Source organism: Balaenoptera acutorostrata, chromosome 17 (genome assembly GCF_949987535.1).
Source record: "Balaenoptera acutorostrata chromosome 17, mBalAcu1.1, whole genome shotgun sequence".
NCBI lineage: Eukaryota > Metazoa > Chordata > Mammalia > Artiodactyla > Balaenopteridae > Balaenoptera > Balaenoptera acutorostrata.
The window spans coordinates 63,124,223-63,142,983 of NC_080080.1; positions in this window are offsets into that span (position 1 = coordinate 63,124,223).

Below are 18,761 nucleotides of genomic sequence, written 5' to 3' on the forward strand. Positions count from 1 at the left end.
AAGTTCCATTCAGGAAGAGGGGTCATTAGTAACAATGGAAGAGCTGCTCCCTGAACCTGGGTGAGAGATGGATCTGCAGGACACAAGCGTAGATTGTGGTGGCCGTGAGAATGTGCCTTGCAGACTCCAACTACAGGGGACTTAATTGACCAAGCTGCTGCATTTCGGTATCCATTACCATGTTTGCCCTTGCAGCCCACGTCCCACAGGCTTCTCACAGCTGGTGACTGAGTGCACCACGGATACTAAGGCAGCCCATTTCTAGGACGTATAGTATTACTCCGACAGCTGATTTTGGTTACAGAAACATCTGGAAGCCTGACTGAACCTTTATTTGACTTCATGGCCATCTAGGATGCTTTTACCCAACCCTTCTTTCCTTTCTCACTCAATCAGGGTCAGACTTACATCATACCCTGACATCTTTCCCAGCCTTCTCTGGATCCTTCCCCATTCTCTCTCATGGGTGTTTCCCCTAATAAAATAATCACTTTTTTATTCCCCTCTTGGCATCTGCTTCTTGGAGGATCTGAAGGAACACACTATCCTTAGGTAGGGAGATCTTTTCCACCATTGGTTATTGGGTAAGAGTAACTTGTCCTTTTGTCATGGGTGTCTAAGTTAGGGAAAGCTACATTTAGACCTGCTATGAAGACTGTCACACGTCACTGCCAACTTTAAAAACTATGATGCATCATCCAAAAAATGTGGACTTTGAGCTTGATGCTATGTTGGATGGGACTTTTGATTTATTTCCTTTGTTTAGAGGGTGAGTGTGTTTGTGTACAGAAAGGAGAATCAGCCAAACATTTCATTGTTAGATTTAAGGGTTGTGATGGTCATAAAAGCTCATACTGTCTATTTCTGATGTCTAACTTCTAAGAATATGTTAGATATCATTTCCTGACCCTCTTGTAATTGGGTGTGACCAAGTGACCAGACTTGGCTAATGAGTTCTAAGTGGAAGTGACATTTGTGAATTTCTAGGCCAGGACATTTAATTGCCAGATATATTTTTTTCTTCTAAAGTGGTGGCAAGAGTGTTCCTTCACCCTGGGTCCTGAAGTGAGGACATCACATAAGAGAGCAGCCAAGTAACTCATACAAATATCCTGTATGGGTAAGAAATAAATCTGTGTGGTTTTAAGTCACAAAAAGTTTATTATCTGAGCATAATTCAGCCCAGAGTTTCTCAAAATAAATGCGCATCAGAATTACCTGGAAGATTCGTTAAAACACAGATTTGGGGGCCTCACCTTTTGAATTTCTGATTCCCAGACCACACCAGGTCTGGAGTGTACCCAAGGATCTGCATTTCTAAGAAGTTCCCAGGTTAAGCAGATGCTGCTGGTCCAATGACCACACTTTGAGAACCTGATCTAACTAATTCTGACACACAAGTATTAACCTAACAGTTTTTTGCAGCCTATAAAACTATGAGCATGAAACAGTTTAAGGACAGGCATGATGGAGGTCACTTTTCTGCACAATGAGGATAGTATTCAGCTTCTAAATAATTGGAAAACTGCTCTTGCCATCAATGGAAATGGGAAACAATCATCCCATATGTACTGTATGGCATGGACAATATACTGAGTCAGCAGTCAAGACATATTCAATGAAAGACAGAATACTTTAGGACCATGTGGATAGAAAACAAAGCATTAGTAGCTGTATTGGTTAGCATTCAGAAAACAGAATTCTATTCTAGTTAGTTTAAGCAGGAAATTATTTAGTACATGGTATTAAAGAACTTATAAAAATGTTAAGAAAGGTGAAGAAACAGATTTTAGGGACCGTGTCCATCCTGTTCATGACTGTGTCTCTACAAGTGCCTTGTACTTAATACATATTTTTGGATTGAATAATGACAAGAATTTATGACTTTTATTTTAGCTTTTTATCACTCTGCTCATGGTGCCTCCTTGTCAGCAAATGTGTAGGTGATAGTTGGGTATAACTGAAAACTCTTAAGCATGAAATTATTTGAACAGAAAGTTTACTGTCATGTTCACTCTGCATCTGCATAGCTGATGGATAAACTTACCCACCAACCATGCAGATGCCAACACTATGGGCCCTGCTTGGTGTTCAGAGTAAAATTTCTCAAGAGGTGAGTTTCGAGATACTGTGGATGGTTTTATAGAAACAATCATTCCTAGCTTTAACTGAAGCCACCCTTCAGAGAGTTACCAAATAAACTTTGTTTTAAAATTGGTGTATTTTTGTTCAAGTAAATTAATTCTATCATATGTCAACTATACCTCAAAGCAGTTGATTCAAAAAGTATGAAAAAATAGGTCTTTTTGTTTTTCTGGAGATTTGTGTGGATGTTAACATAAAACACATATGAAGATCCTGAAAATTAAGTGGAAGTAAAGAACTAACCAAATATTAGATAAAGAGGTTTACTTTCATCTAACAAACACACTGGTCGGAATGGCCATCATCAAAAAGTCTACAAACAGTAAATGCTGGAGAGGGTGTGGAGAAGAGGGAACCCTCTTACACTATTGGTGGGAATGTAAATTGGTACAGCCACTATGGAGGAACAGTATGAAGGTTCCTCAAAAAACTAAAAATAGAACTACCATATGACCCAGCAATCCGACTCCTGGGCATAAACCCAGAGGAAACCATAATTCAAAAAGATACATGCATCCCAATGTTCACTGCAGCACTATTTACAATAGCCAGGTCATGGAAGCAACCCAAATGTCCATCAACAGAGGAATGGATAAAGAAGATGTGGTACCTACATACAATGGAATATTACTCAGCCATAAAAAGGATGAAATACTACCATTTACAGAGATGTGGGTAGACCTAGAGATTGTCATACAGAGTGAAGTAAATCAGAAAGAGAAAAACAAATATTGTATAATATCGCTTATATGTGGATTCTAGACAAATGGTGCAGATGAACTTATTTGCAAAGCACAAATAGAGACACAGATGTAGAGAACAAACTTATGGATACGATGGAGGGAAGGGGGGATGGGATGGATTAGGAGATTAGGATTGACATATACACACTACTATGTATAAAATAGATAACTAATGAGAACCTACTGTAGAGCACAGGGAACTCTACTCAGTGCTCTGTGGTGACCTAAATGGGAAGGAAATCTTAAAAAGAGGGGATATATGTATACGTATAACTGATTCACTTCGCTGTACAGTAGAAACTAACACAACATTGTAAAGCAACTACTACACGCCAATAAAAATTGATTAAAAAATTTTAATAATGATTTATTTTTCTGTTATGGGAACTGAGTCCATGTAGCCATTTCTTCCTTCTGTACTTCTTATTTATCATATAGTGATTCATTTACAGAAAAACAAAGTCAACTTGAAGCTTGTGTTCAGGAGTAAACCAACTATTTTTGTAGCTGAGCTTTATTATTATTTTTCAATCTAGCAACCAGGTATTTGAAACCTGAATGATTTAGGGGGGGAGGACTTAAAGAAAAATCATTGTCATTAGGTCCATTTTTAAGCAGCACTAGACCAACAGATATGCGAAAGCATACGTTTTCTTAATCTTCTTTGTTTATGTGAGTAAAACTGCTCATGAAAATGTCACATACTACCAAGTACTATTCTTATATCAGCCAGCATTCAGTACACATAATGCTAGCTCTCTTCCATTCTCTGTTAACATCAGTAGAGCATAAATTGGTAATTGTGTGGTAACTATGCAATTAACTCATGTCACCACTGTACCTTCTCATTAGCCTCACCAAGAGTAGTATTACCCTCTCAGTGACCTCAGCAAAAGTGATAACAACCTTAGCTGTTAAAGTGAAAAAAAAAAAATTAAGTGAGTTTATTGTTGTGAAGGGTGATGGAGTGACAGCCTTGGAGACTGGATCCCTTTATCACATGGCACAAATAGTGAAAATGCAAACCTCTCTAAGCAGCCTCATTAGTACATCTCACCTCTTTTCTCTAAGAACAGAAAGTTTCTTACTTATTCTTTTACTTGCAAAGTTACCTATTGTGTTCATGATTTTTTCCATGAAGGGTAATGGCTGTGAGAGTCTCCCAGAGTCCTGGGTTCATTTGCCCCACTTCCAGACAGGACTCATGCTAACAAATACACTTGGTACATACGTTCTTAAAGCCCAACTTTGGAAATCCTTATCACTGATTCTCATTTGTTAAATGTGTACTTGTGTATTTTAAAAATAGTTTAAAAACTATTAAACGTTAAATCACTTTTACAGAAAATTCATTTTTATATTAAACATTGGCCAGGTTTTTGATCTTAAGGTTCTTGTTCTTGCTGAACATTAAATTGAGAACAGATTAGTATATATTCAATAGCGTAGCCTTCCTTGAACTATGAGACATTGGAGAAGGAAACTTAAGCTGGAGGGCGGTGGGTATCCTACTGATTAAAAGCATGGGCGTGGGAATCAGATTCACCTGGATTTGTGTCCAGGTGTTCAATGAGAGCATATAAGAATGCTGAGGTATTAGGAAATGCTTCCATGAGAAAACGCTTTTTTATCTGTGACATGAAAAAGAATTAGAATGATCTAGGCACAGGGAAGAACATAGTAGGCAAAGAAACTAAGAAACTGGCATGTGAAAAGGCCCTATTATGAGAGAGAGCCTAGCATACCCATGAGTTCTAAATGTGCATGTTGTGTATGTGTGCGCGTGTATGTGAATGTGAGGGGGGAGGTGGGAAATGCAAGGTACAGTAGAAGGATTTTAATAAAATTTGTGCATTTAAACAATTACACTGGTTACACAGCATAGATAGTAGGACAACAACCTATGTGAGGGGATCAATTAAAAGGCTATTGCAAGATTTTAGGCAAGAAATAAGGGTAGTCTTTATTAGGGTGCTGGCGGTGGAGATGGAAAGATGGGTACAGATTCAAGAGCTATTTGGGAGGCAAAACTGATGGGACTTGGATATTGGGAAGCGGAAAGAGGGAAGATCATCAATGATTCCTGGGTTTTGGCTTATGGAACCAGATGGCTATTTACTCACATGGGGGTCACTGCAAAAAACCAGATTTGTGTGAGAAGACCTAAGATTTATCAAGGTGACCTTGAGATCTGAGTAGATCATGAGTCCCCAGCACCTTGTGTCTACTTTTATAGTAACTGGTATCCACCTTTGTCCCTTCCTATCCATTTTCCACAGCGAACCCAGAGTCATCTTACAAAACCCCAAATTTGATTACAACATTTCTCCTGCTGATACTTTTAAATGACTTTTCACTGCACTTAAGATAAAAAAGAAAAAAAAGTTAACAATATAAAAAGCCTGTCTGATTGGGTCCCTGCTTCTTCTGTTGGTATTAGATTATACCACTCTTCCTCTCGCTCATTGTACATCCTTTACATTGGCCTTTTAGTTTCTTGACAGCATCTTGCTCTACAGACTACACGCTCAACAAGCTTCACGTATTTATCTTCTACCCTTTTTTTGGTTATCAGCTCAAACTTCTTCAAGGAAGTCTTTATTGCTATACATTCTCGTGGTCCTTATAATTTTCTTTTATAACATTATTGCTTGTAAATTTGTAAACGTGAGATTGTTAAACTTCAAAGTCGTTATGGAAGCTTACATTTGGATTGGTAGGATATAATGATTTATTTGGATGCTGAGGTAGGCAGAAGAGTCGCCCCCAAAGAGTTGCATGTCCTAACCTGGAACCTGTGAGTATGGTATTTTGCGTGGCAAAAGGACTTTCTAGATTTGGTTAAGCCAAGGACTTCAGGATGGAGAGATTATCCTGGATAATTATCCGAGTGACCCCACCGAATCTCGGAGGTTCTAAAAGTGGATAACCTTTTCCAGTTGTGGTCAGAGAAAGAAATGTGACAGAAGCAAGGTCACAGAGATGCGACATTGCTGATGGAGGAAGAGGGACACATGCCAAGAATGTAAGCAGCCTCTAGAATCTGGAGAAGGCAAGAAAACGGATTCTTCCCTAGAGTCTCCAGAAGGGAATGCAGCCCTGCTGCATCTTGATTTTAGCCAAGTGAGACCTGTGCTAACACAGGTCTCTGACCTATTGCTAACCTATTGCTCTGACCTGTGCTAACACAGGTCTCTGACACTTCTGACCTATTGAACTATAAGAAAATTAATTTGTGTTGTTCAAGCCAGTGTTTATGGTAATTTGTTAGAAAATTAACATGGATTCAGTGATGAATTATGTTTGTACCACAATTAACTCCAAATATATTTCTGGCCCATAGGCTTCTAATTTAGGAATTATATTGTTAAATCATGATGAAATTAATCTCATGAAAATATAGTATTTTGAATTATCAATATCAAAAATGATCTTCAAATTTGATCTTCTTAATTGAATTCACAGGAGCATTTACAGTAACATCAAATGTTTCACTTCAGAAAAAATTAAAATAAGGCTTAACATTGATTCCATACATTGTTTGAAGAAATTAATGCATTATTAAAATTAGCTTATATGATTATTCCTTTTAGCTCTGATATAAAACTGGCATCATTTAACCCTAGCAATGTCTTCTTTTGCTAATGGAGCCAATATATTAACAGCAATTGTGTCATAATTCTACAAGAAATTATGGAATGGAAATGAGTGAAATTAATTCAGAAGGACAGTTATTTGATCTATGTGAAAAGTCATGCATCACAATATGACAGGTAAACGGACCTCCTGCAGCCACACTTGTTCAATCTTTGTAAGCACAGTGTTTTAAAATTCACTGATGAGACCTCCTTGGTGGTGCAGTGGTTAGGAGTCCACCTGCCAATGCAGGGGACACGGGTTTGAGCCCTGGTCCGGGAAGATCCCACATGCCACAGAACAACTAAGCCCATGTGCCGCAACTACTGAGCCTGCAAGCCACAACTACTGAGCCCAAGTGCCACAACTACTGAAGCCCGTGTGCCTAGAGCCCGTGCTCTGCAACAAGAGAAGCCACCGCAATAAGAAGCCCGCACACCACATCAAAGAATAGCCCCCTGCTCACCACAACTAGAGAAAGCCCGCGCACAGCAACGAAGACCCAACACAGCCCAATATAAATAAATAAATAAATAAAATAAAATTCACTGATGCTTTTTTGAAATAGTTGTTGATGTCTCATCATCAGCTCTATTTCTGTTTTTTATGTGGCCAGTGATATCATTATAGCCCCATAGCAGATGGTAGGGTCAGCACATATTTTAAACCAGTTACATATTCATTGTCAAGTCTCTTGAGAAAAAAATGTCAGTACTAAATTTTTACAAAACTGATTTTTTTAACTTTTTTGTTGCCAAAAATGCTTATTACAAAATAAAGCAGTATATTTTATGACATGATTGTGTGTATTTTATTGCATATTTCATATAGGGATAACTTATAAATCCCCTTGTTGCCCACTGGCCCCAATGGCTAGTGTCTTAAAAAACAACTGGCTGTAACACCAAGTGGCCATCAGGGAGAACAGGTGTCAAACAGCCTCCCACCATCACCAAGACCAGAAGGAATGAACTCTCCCCAGCCACTTTTGCCCATCTACGTGTCATGTAAACGTTACACTCACAATTTCCCTGGGCCTGTCCTTTGACCAAGTTGTGTGACTATTTTCTTTAGGATAAATTTCTGAGGAGGCTTTGTCCTTTGTCTCCTTGAAAACTTAGGGATTTTGTTATAAAAACGAGCTAGGCACACCTCTTCATCAATACCTATTTCCTCCCAGCAAGCATTTCTAACCCTGATACTGTGCCCTCTTGCCAACAGTCCATACAGGCCTGGGCACATCTGCTTTCACAATCTGAGGGCTTAGGCCTTTGCTCGGGAACCCCTTCCATCTGCTTTTCCTCAACTCCCTGTGTTCCTAAGTCATTTTGCAGAGTAATAGAAACTTTCCAAATTTAGAGAAGTTTAAAACCTCAAGTAACTGCCATGATTATCTGTTATCTTGAAATAAATGTGCTTTTCAAATGTATCATATATGACACTCAGTCCATAAAACCAGTTGTACCAGAAATGGATGTTTATATTTTGATACTAAACTGAACACCTATTTTGAGTTGCCAATCTCCATGACAGAAAGTTAACCTTGGTCAATTCCAAGTAATCTTAGTTAGTTCAGGATCCCTCTCTACTCCTCTACCTTTAACTCATCAAAATTCTCAGTGGCTTTCTTAATGCCAAACACTGAGCAGTAAAGGGTCTGTGGTGCCCATTTGTCCCTGTTGGCTTCTCCCGAGATGCCCATGGTGCTGGAAGAGTCCTGGTCCTTGGTCCACCCAGGACCATTGTTGGACCAGGTCCAACAGTGGACCAGGTCCACTGTTCCTTGATCCTGACCCCAGATCTGCTCTAATTCACCCCCTCAGCTACTCCAACACTTCTCTCTGGGGCACAGGGTCCATTTGACTCTCATTCTGTGCCACTCTGTGAGGTTGTCACAGGGCCATGTCATAGGCACATTAGACCTTTTCTTCTGTCTCTACTCCCTACTGGCCCTGAGGAGTTTGGGGTTTTGACATAATCCTGATAATAATCAGATATGTCCAGTCAACTATGTCCCACCCAAAGTACTTTGTGGTCAAAACAGTGCAAAGGGGAATCAGCCAGTTAAAGAGGCCATGCTTGAGCCTCAAGAAGAATCATACTTCTAAGTCAGAATCAGGCTAAACTTTACTGCCTTACAATCTGCAATAAAATACTGCACTAAATACCTACATGTCCCTATTTTTAGTAAACTAAACATTTTCTGTGCTGGAATTTCAGTGAAGGCCAAGTTTGCTCTCTTATCATTGCTGATGCGCTTTGTGTTCTTGGTTCTCTATATTTGGAATCAGAGATGTTATATTTTTCTTACTTGGTTTATTTGATTTTTTCAGAAGTGTTTTATAGACAGAAAAGTTTGGTGACCTGAATTTGAAGATATCATAAGATGTAGAAGAAAGAGATACATGGTAGTTAGTGAGAAATGGACTTGCTCAATTTAGTTGCACAATGTTAGAAATTTATCCGGTGTATTAGCAAGGCCACAAAAGTAGGGTAAAACTCTTGTGAAAAAGAAAACATAAGCTTCCATCTTCACCTTAGTATGGGCAGACCAGATAAAACCTCTCTACACAGGGCTGGTATCAGGGTTCCTTCTCTACTATGTACTGCTGCCCTAATAACTGGGGCCAGCCCCCCTCACCCCATGACTTTCATGGACCCTGAGCCTAAATTTAATTGAGAAGAGGACCATAACACAGATGTTTTCTCAGGGAAATATATAGATTATTTGTTCTATTTCAGGAAAGACTGGAAAAGTAGACTTTCATTGTATTTTGAAAGAATCCTTTTATTTTCAATTATTTATATCCTGTCATTTTCTCCAGAGAATTTAAGATAAAATCCAAGAGGTTCTAAATTGGTGTTCCAGCCCGAATGCGTAGGAAGAGAATTATCTGGTCCCCTTGTTATCTTGAAGATACATTTATGGAAGCCAGCAGAGTTCCCATCCTTTCCTCTCCCCTGATTATACACCCCCTTGTGGCATAAATTCACCATCTGTTGAGGAGTCAGGGCTCTGACATTAATCCTCTTCTTTTTCAGACCTCAAGGAAGATGGTAAAGACCTGGCATCTGTAACAGTAAATATAAGAATGTATATTTAGCAGACATTATGCTTTTTTCCTTAAACGACCTTCAAAGCAGTAACAAGATATATCCTGCTGGAAGTTCTTAACATTCCATTCTGGTTCTTTACTGTTCACAAACATTAGCTGGAAGACTGTGGTTTCAGAACTATGATCAATATTATATAGATTTAAAGAGAAGCAGAAGGCATGCCGCTTTCAGTAGAAAAATCTAGAACCTAATTGAGACAGCTAAGACATATTTATAAGAAAAGATTAAGAAAATCAACATCCTCATCCCAATATTCTATTTCAAATGAATGATCAAATTTCTACTCTGTGGTAGTACAAAAACAAGTAAGCAGTGTAGGATCAGTGAAAGGAGAGGTTGATAAAGACTGGAATTACACAGATGACCAAGATTGAAAGGGAGGGGCGTAAGTTATGCCTGGAATTATGCATAAGATCTGGGGGAACAGATAAAAGAGGTCATTTCAACTCTACCACTAACATAAATGTATTTTCCTATTCTTCATCACCGATTAATATAAATCTTTAACTGTTTCAATTTAATATCTTTACATCACACTTTAAACATCCTATCTCTTTCTGATTATTTAATACTATATCTATTTCACCATATCTATTTGACTTTTATATTTAACTATTTTGAGTAGGATTTCTGTCACTGGCAACTGAAAGTTTCATAATTCAGGATTCAAGATGTGTGAAAGAGTTACAGAACAAGATAACATACATAACAAAATTATTCAGTTAAATTCAATAAAAGTTCATAGAAATGGGGGTTATGTGTGGTACAGAATCATAAAAAAAAAGGAATCATGGAGTAATAAATCTTGATCAGGATTTTGAATGAGAGATATGATTTGGTAAAGATGGACAAAAGAATATTCTCTTTGCTTATGTAAATGCCTAAGCAAAGATGTGGAGGAAGAAAGACAATCTGAGATATATATATACAGATTTCAACTGTACACATAATCTTTGAGAAGTGTTAGTTACTTTTGTCAAATAATATGAAAATTCATTAATCTGAGTTTATTTGGGATAATAAGTCTTTTTAAAAATATTAAGGCCTTTAGAAGGTTATTAGTCATTGTACTATGGCATACATTAATGCGGTTATTTCAATTTCTTTTAAGATACAACAGATATCAACCAAATTGAAGGAATGGGTGTTCTGATAAAGAGCCAAGAAGCCAAGAAAAACCAAGACACTCTTGAAGAAAAAAAGGAGGGAAAACTTGCCCTAACAATTATTACTACTTATCCTAAAGTTGCAGTAATTGAAAGAGAGAAGTATTTGTGCAACAATAGAAAAATAGACACATACACTTGGAATTACCCATTGAGTTGAGCATTATTTATCATTTTTAAACTTTTGATAAATGGAATTCTCTAAATTTTTATTGTAGAGCTGTATGAGAAACCCTTGCTTCCATGGCAACAGCAGGGTAAACTCAGACAAAATAAAAATCATAATTTTCTACACAACAAGCAAAGAACAATGGATACAAGGAAGGCTAAATGAATTGAATTCCAGACAGAAGAAGCCCTCCATATGTGAGCAGAGAACCATGGTGTCAGCTTCCATTGCTGGGAGTTAGCATCTAGTCCAGATAGGGGTGCACAGAGAAAAGGCCCACATAGAAAGAGAATAGGAATAGGAGGAATCATCTAGGCCTTAGATAAGAGGGTAGGCTGGAGAGATGAAATAGAATCTAAAAGAACCCCAAACACGAAACAAATTGCTCTACCTGACAATTCTCCCTTCTCTTCTCCTGAAAGTAAAGGTAAATTTAAGTTTTACCCCTCACCAAAAAAAAAAAAAAAAAAAAAAAAGTAGCTTTGGAGAAAAGTGGAAAGATATCAGAGAGGACCATATTTAATCATGGGTCGTCACATGTGTATACCAAGCTTTGGTTCAAAAATACCTGAAACTGCAATTAAATCTATCTTCACTTCAAATACTGATGTGATCAAATGGTAGCAACTTGGAGGGTTGGAGGTTCCTCTGATCATGGACAAATTCAAATGAATTTAAAGCTACAACCCAATCCTAGTTCAACTCAGTTTTAGAAGATATCTAAATAATTAGCCTTTCACCATAAGTGCCAGGCAGAGAAAAAGCCTTGAACTTTTTAAGAAATAAACAGAACTAAATAAAAGAAAATTATATCCTAATCTCCATTGTTCTTCTATACAAAATGTCTAGTATATAATTAAAAGTAATAAAGCAGTAAAGAAGCAGGAAAGTGTGACTCATAACAAGAAAAAAAAAAAGCCAATGCAATAGCACTCATTGATGATCTAATTATTAGAATTAGCAGACAAGGTATTAACCCAACTACTTTAAATATGTTAAGAAATTTAGAGGAAAAGATGGATATAGTGGATGAAAAACTGAGGTATTCCAAGAGAGAAGTGAAAACAGTAAGAGAGCAACAAATAGAAATTTGAAAATGGTTATATTTAGAATATATATATTCTAAAATAAAAATTCATTCAATGGGTTTAATAAGAGATTGAACACTACTAAATGACAAATGAAATTGAAATAGGATAACAGAAATTATTCAAATTGTAGCTAAGAAAAAAAAACTGAAAAAATGAGCAGAGCGTCAGTGACCTATGAGATTTTACCAAGTGGTCTAATATGTTTAATAGAAATTCCAGAAAGAGAGAAGAGAGAAAATGAGGTAAAAATAAATAAAAAATTTGTGAGCTATTTTACAATTTTAATGGAAAATATTAATATACAGATCCAAGAATCTCAAAGAATCGCAACAGGATAAATACAAAGAAAATCACACCAAACCATATCATTGTCAAGTTACTAAAGACCCAATAAAAATATTTTTAAAATATTAAAAACACACAGAGAAAGGGAAAAGACACATTGCATACAAGAAAATAATAATTTTCTCCTCAAAAATGATGCAAGCCAAAAGACAATTACATGGCTTCTTCAAAATTTTGAAAGGGAAAGAACTATCAGTCTGGAATTTAATATTCAACAAATATTGAAAAATGAAGTTGAAATAGAGACATTTTAAAATATCATCTCATCAGAGAATTAGTTACCAGTACACTTGCAATAAAGAAGTGCTAAAAAAAGTTCTTGGACTAAGGGAAAATGATACTAGATTGAATTTTTGTAATTAAAAAGGAATGAAGAATGCAATAAGTAATTAAAAAGATGACTTTTTAAAAATATTTCCTTACAAGACATAACTATTTAAAGCAAAAAGACTAATAATATATTTTGAGTTTTATAAGATAAGAAGTAAAATATATGGTATCAATAGCCATGTGGGTTTAAAAGATTACATTAAAAAATAAAAATGTTTTAAAACTTTCTGGAAATGAGAAAACAACAGACAAATCAAACAAAATAAGTACAAGGAGAGAAATAATAAATGTAAGAGCATGAGTCAATTAAATGAAAGGCAAAAGTAAAGAAAATCTTTAAAACCAAAAATTGGTTCTTGGCAAGGATTAGTAAAATTGTTTACCTCCTAATCAAGAAAAAAAGAGAAGCCACAAATTACCATTATCAGGAGTGTAAGAGGGAATATAGTTTCTTTAGATATTAAAAGAATGTTAAGGGAGCATTATGAACACGTATGTCCAGTAAGAATGACAGCTTACATAAATTAGACAAATATTGATACAAGAAGAAACAGAAAAATCTGAATAGTTCTATACCTATTAAAGAAGTTGAATCCATAACCAAAATTTTTTCCCAAAATGACAATTCCATGCCACAGTGCTTTTACTCGAGATGTGTACCAAAACTAAAGGGAGAAATAATATCTACTCACACAAATATTTTGGGAGAATGGAAGAGAAAATCTGAGCATTTCACTGTGTATGTATTATACCTCAATAAAAAATGAATTATGTTTATCAAGAGACACTATGAAGATAATTCAAGCAAACAAGTACACTATGATAAAAGATGTTTGCAACATGATATACAAACCTCCAGTATCCAGAATATATAGATAATCTATATAAATCAATGAGTTAAAGAAGCACTGTATAAAAGGGGAAATGTAAATGGCCAAAAAGCAAGTAAAAAGATGATCAACCCTATTTGTCATCAAGGAAATGTAAACTTCAACCCACAGTGTTATGTTATTTTATTACCCGTATATAGCCACAACTTGAAAACTCTGATTATAACATATTTTGGAAAGGGTGTGTAGAAAAGGGAATTCTCCAATTACTACATATTGGAGCAACTACTTTAGGATTTCAAAGTCTAGCCTTACAGTAGAGTTGAAGATGCACGAAACTCACACAACAGGAAACAGATGTTTTAACAGGCCTATGTCTATCAAAGAAATTGAATCAATAATTAATAACCTTCCAAAACAGAAAGCATCAAGCCCAGATGTGTTCAAACATTTAAGGAAGAAATTCAACCGATGCTCTAAAATCTCTTTTAGAGATTTTAAGTGATACCATATATCTGTCTTTCTCTGTCTGACTTACTTCACTCTTAAAAGCAATGAACTATCAAGTCATGAAAGACACGGAGGAACCTTAAATGCATATTACTACCTGAAAGGAGCCAATCTGAAAAGGCTACATACTTTATGACATTCTGGAAAAGACAAAACTGTGGAGACAATCAAAAGATCAGTGGTTGCTAGTGGTTGAGGGTGGGAGGTGGAAGATGAAAAGGTGGAGAACAGAGAATTTTTAGGGCAATGAAAGTACTCATTATATTACAATAATAGACACATGGCATTATACATCTGTTGGAACCACAGAATGTGTAACACCAAAAGTGAACCCTAATGTAAACTATGGACTTTGGATAATTATGGTGTATCAATGTAGGCTCATCACCAGATGTACCACTTGGTGGAGGGTGTCAATAATGGGGGAGGCTGTGCATGTGTGGAGGCAGAGGGTCTATAAAAAATCACAATACCTTCCTCTCAATTTTTCTGTGACCCTAAAACTTCTGTAAAAAAATAAAGTTTTAAAACATTCCTGTTTCCGTATTTTTTCTTGGCTTGAGGAGAACAAAATTGCACTTAGAAGTCAGGAGTTGAGGAAATTAGTCTTGATCATCTTAGTTATGTGTTACTCCTACCAGAATGATTTTAAAAGTTGAGAGTTTTAATGAGAATTTATTATTCACATTAATATTACTAGACTGAAATGCTGGAGTTGAAAAGTAACTGTTGTTGATTGTTTTAATGTTTTCCTTGGGTTTCAGATTGATCTTCTTTTAAACTTGTATCTGTTCCTGACTAAAACTTTGTATATTGCTTCCTAAAAGCTTTATCTACTGAAAAATTAACTACAGGCTTACCTCAGAGATATTGTGGGTTGGGTTCCAGACCATTGCAATAAAGTGAATATCACAATAAAGTGAGTCACACAAAACTTTTGGTTTCCCAGTGCATATGAAAGTTATGTTTATACTATACTGTACTAAGTGTGCAAGAGCATTATGTCTAAAAAAAAAAAATTAATTAAAAAATACTTTATTGTTAAAAAATGCCAAAACTATTATAATAGCAACATCAAAGATCACTAATCGCAGATCATCATCACAAATATAATAATAATGAAAATATCTGAAATATTGCAAGAATTACCACAATGTGACACAGAGACATGAAGTGAGAAATGCTGTTGGAAAAATGGCGTCAAAAGACTTGCTTGATGGAGCGTTGCCATAAACCTTCAATTTGTAAAAAACTTAACAAAGCAAAGCACAATAAAATGAGGTATGCCTTTATTCATAAAATTGGCAATGAAATCATACAGGATAAAAATATCACACGTTTGAAAATCAATTCTGAGCAGGGTTTTCACCTCGGTAATATGTATAGATGAGCCTCCATTTTTAAGTGAACATTACATTAAATCTCATAAACCATGATGCCATAAAAGTCTAGCAAAACACTCTGTTACCAATAAAATTATTGTGTTATGCAAATGTACTCATATACTTGCTTTTTTTTTTTTTTTTTAAATTTTTTTTTTTTTAATTAATTTATTTATTTATGGCTGTGTTGGGTCTTCGTTTCTGTGCGAGGGCTTTCTCCAGTTGTGGCAAGTGGGGGCCACTCTTCATCGCGGTGCGCAGGCCTCTCACTATCACGGCCTCTCTTGTTGTGGAGCACAGGCTCCAGACGCGCAGGCTCAGTAATTGTGGCTCACGGGCCCAGTTGCTCCGCGGCATGTGGGATCTTCCCAGACCAGGGCTCGAACCCGTGTGCCCTGCATTAGCAGGCAGATTCTCAACCACTGCGCCACCAGGGAAGCCCCTATACTTGCTTTTTGAACAACTCTTACATTTTAATATATTGAGAATATGGTTGCCTTTTGGGAAAAGAATACCACATGTATTATTTTTCATAGTTCTTAATTTATTTTTCTTTTCTTTTTTTATATAGACATATAGCAAAACGTCTATCTGGTACATGTATACATTTGTTTTGTCTCTGCCTACAAAACCTCACTAAGAATATCTGTAATATTTTCTTCATTTCATCAAGGTCACGTTAAATTGTTAAGATTGTTTTTATTTCACTGCTTAGGAACAGCTAGATTGAAAAGAAAGTCTCTTTTTCTAAAATATGTATTCGGAATATTTACAAAATTATGTAAATGATATGCATATGAAAGCAATACATAGGCAGATTTTTTCTGCAATTACATTTTGTTAGAACTACATATGATCTTTCTCTGATTATAAAAAATACTTTCGTGAAGTTCAACAATGTTAGCATATGCTTATGCATTATTACTCACGTTCTTTTTTCATGCTATTTATAAAACTTGGTCTATGCTTTTCATATTATTATGAAGCCTGGCATTTAATATCATAATATATGTAATATTGGTTGAAAGGTTCTATATATAAATGAGTAGTATATATAGGTATTTATAACAAGATTGCCAATAATTATCCAACGTTTAAGTGTTTAGTCTATGTGGGGCTAATATTTAACAACAGCTATTACCTTGAAAATTAACAATGACATAATTTACAATAAATAGCAAAAGGCAATGATATATTTACTAGTATCAGAATGGCAAAAGCTTTATGCTTTAAAGAAAAAATATAAAAGCAAGTATAAATTCATAAGGAATTAAAAATATTCTAGATTTTTTTTAGAATTAGACAAATATTAACTTATTTTATAAAAATGATTTCTATTATTTAATATACCAATTTACAAATAATAGTGATGGGAAGATTCAGATGTATTTCCCTAAGTAGCCACCAGATGGCTATATGGGCCCTTTTTTGATTTTGAAGTTCAGTTTTTTTGTTTTTCTTTCTCCTACAAAACTAAAGATTTAAGCAATTCTTTACATAATTTTTATGGAGTTTTGAGATAACTGAAGTGTGATGATATAGTGGATATGAATGCAATGACATGCGTGTGAGAGTAACTGTTTCTTCTGATTTTAGTATAAGTAATGAAGGCTAACGTGGTGAATTTTAAAAACTCCTCAAATCACAGAACTTTAAATATTTAACTTTCTTCCAGTACAAACTCTTAATTTTACAGGTTAAGAATTTGATACGTAAAAGATTTGCATCTCTCTATCTTTTGGGCTTTATTTTCACTGCAAAGTAAAGTCTAAGTGCATTATCCAGATAATTCAAATGCAGGATTGGGGAAAGGACATCAAAACTACCTGTAAAACTGCTCTACAAATTTTAAAAAAAAGGTTTATTTCTTTAATTCTCCAGGAAATTACATTTATCCAATGCTGAAATTTTTACTTTGCCTTCATTCTGTCAGTGTATTTATAAGGAAAAATAGGCAAAATAGGAAGTCTAAAGCATTTTTTATGATTATATCTTATCAGTATAGTTTGCTCTGGATATAACTGTCTTAAAATAATTAGCTTTATGCCATCATAAAAATAACTAAGAGTACTGCAACTCTGTCAAGTATTAGTGTGTGTAACATAATTTTAAAAAGCTTTGCATAATGTACATTAATTTAGCTCATCTTTATTTTCCCAAAGTAACATTCACTTTGATATATTTTTTTGAACTATTTCAAACCATTTTCATTAGTTTGTTTTGATTATGGTTTTGAGTATATCTTTACATTTTTATAAAATTATATTTAAACTTGTAACCAATGATACAGAAATGATTTAGCGTGATTGGTCTTTATTCTCCTTTTTGTGGGAGAGCAAAGTTGTACTTGCTCACAGCCAGGAGATTTTACTCAGAATGAACAAGTGTCTTGCTCCTCCACAAATGCGACTCTTAGCCTGGGAATGTTACATTGCTACATTCCCACAGTAAAGAATGGAAGCAGAGCCTGGGGAGTGCGAAGGAATGTCTGGGTAATGCCACTTTAGCGGGGGCAGGATTTACATACTACAACTCAGACATATTAAAATGTGGCATGATTTATTTTCTTTATCCGATCTCATCTTGCTTTCAAGTTCCCTTTCTCACTGATTAAGGAGAGGAAAACAGAGAAAAACAAAGTCAAACCTTAATCTTGGTATGCCAATATTTATTCCTGGTGTTAGTGTCTTTTAGCTGGTCATTTCAAATTTCTTCCCGTCTGGAAGGGTTTTCTCTTCTCCCTTTCTTTACCAAGATGATATGATACGATGCAGGGCAAAGAATACCTATCCTCCTGGTTGGGGAGGAGAAGTCTTCTGGTTGGTTTGCTGTTTTCTCAGTCCATGCTGTCTCCATGGTTATGTCCCTGGAGGCTTCATGTCACTGGGTGTCCTGCAATAGTGTCTAAAAATCATGGTCCACCAGGCTTCTCATCATTTTGGTATCCCCACTCTAAGTCCTCAAGAACCTCCACTGTGTGTCACTTAGACGATGGGGAACTGGCTACACTCTGCTTTGGCTGAACCGTGCCCTGTGTATAGTCTCCTCTTAGCTTTCCAAGCAAGAAGACAGGCACAAAAAGAGGCTTTCAGTTTCCCCATCACCTTCCTTGTGTTTTATTGTCTCTCATCAGGGCATCCTGTCTCGTCTTTCAGGGTTGAGTTGAGGGGTTGACTTCAGGGAAAGTTGCTTTTGCATCATGATGTCATCTCCTCCAAATCTTGCCAACCCTACTCCAACACTGAAGGATTATCCTTTCCCTTTGAATTGAAGGGACTTTTCTTACACTGTTCCATC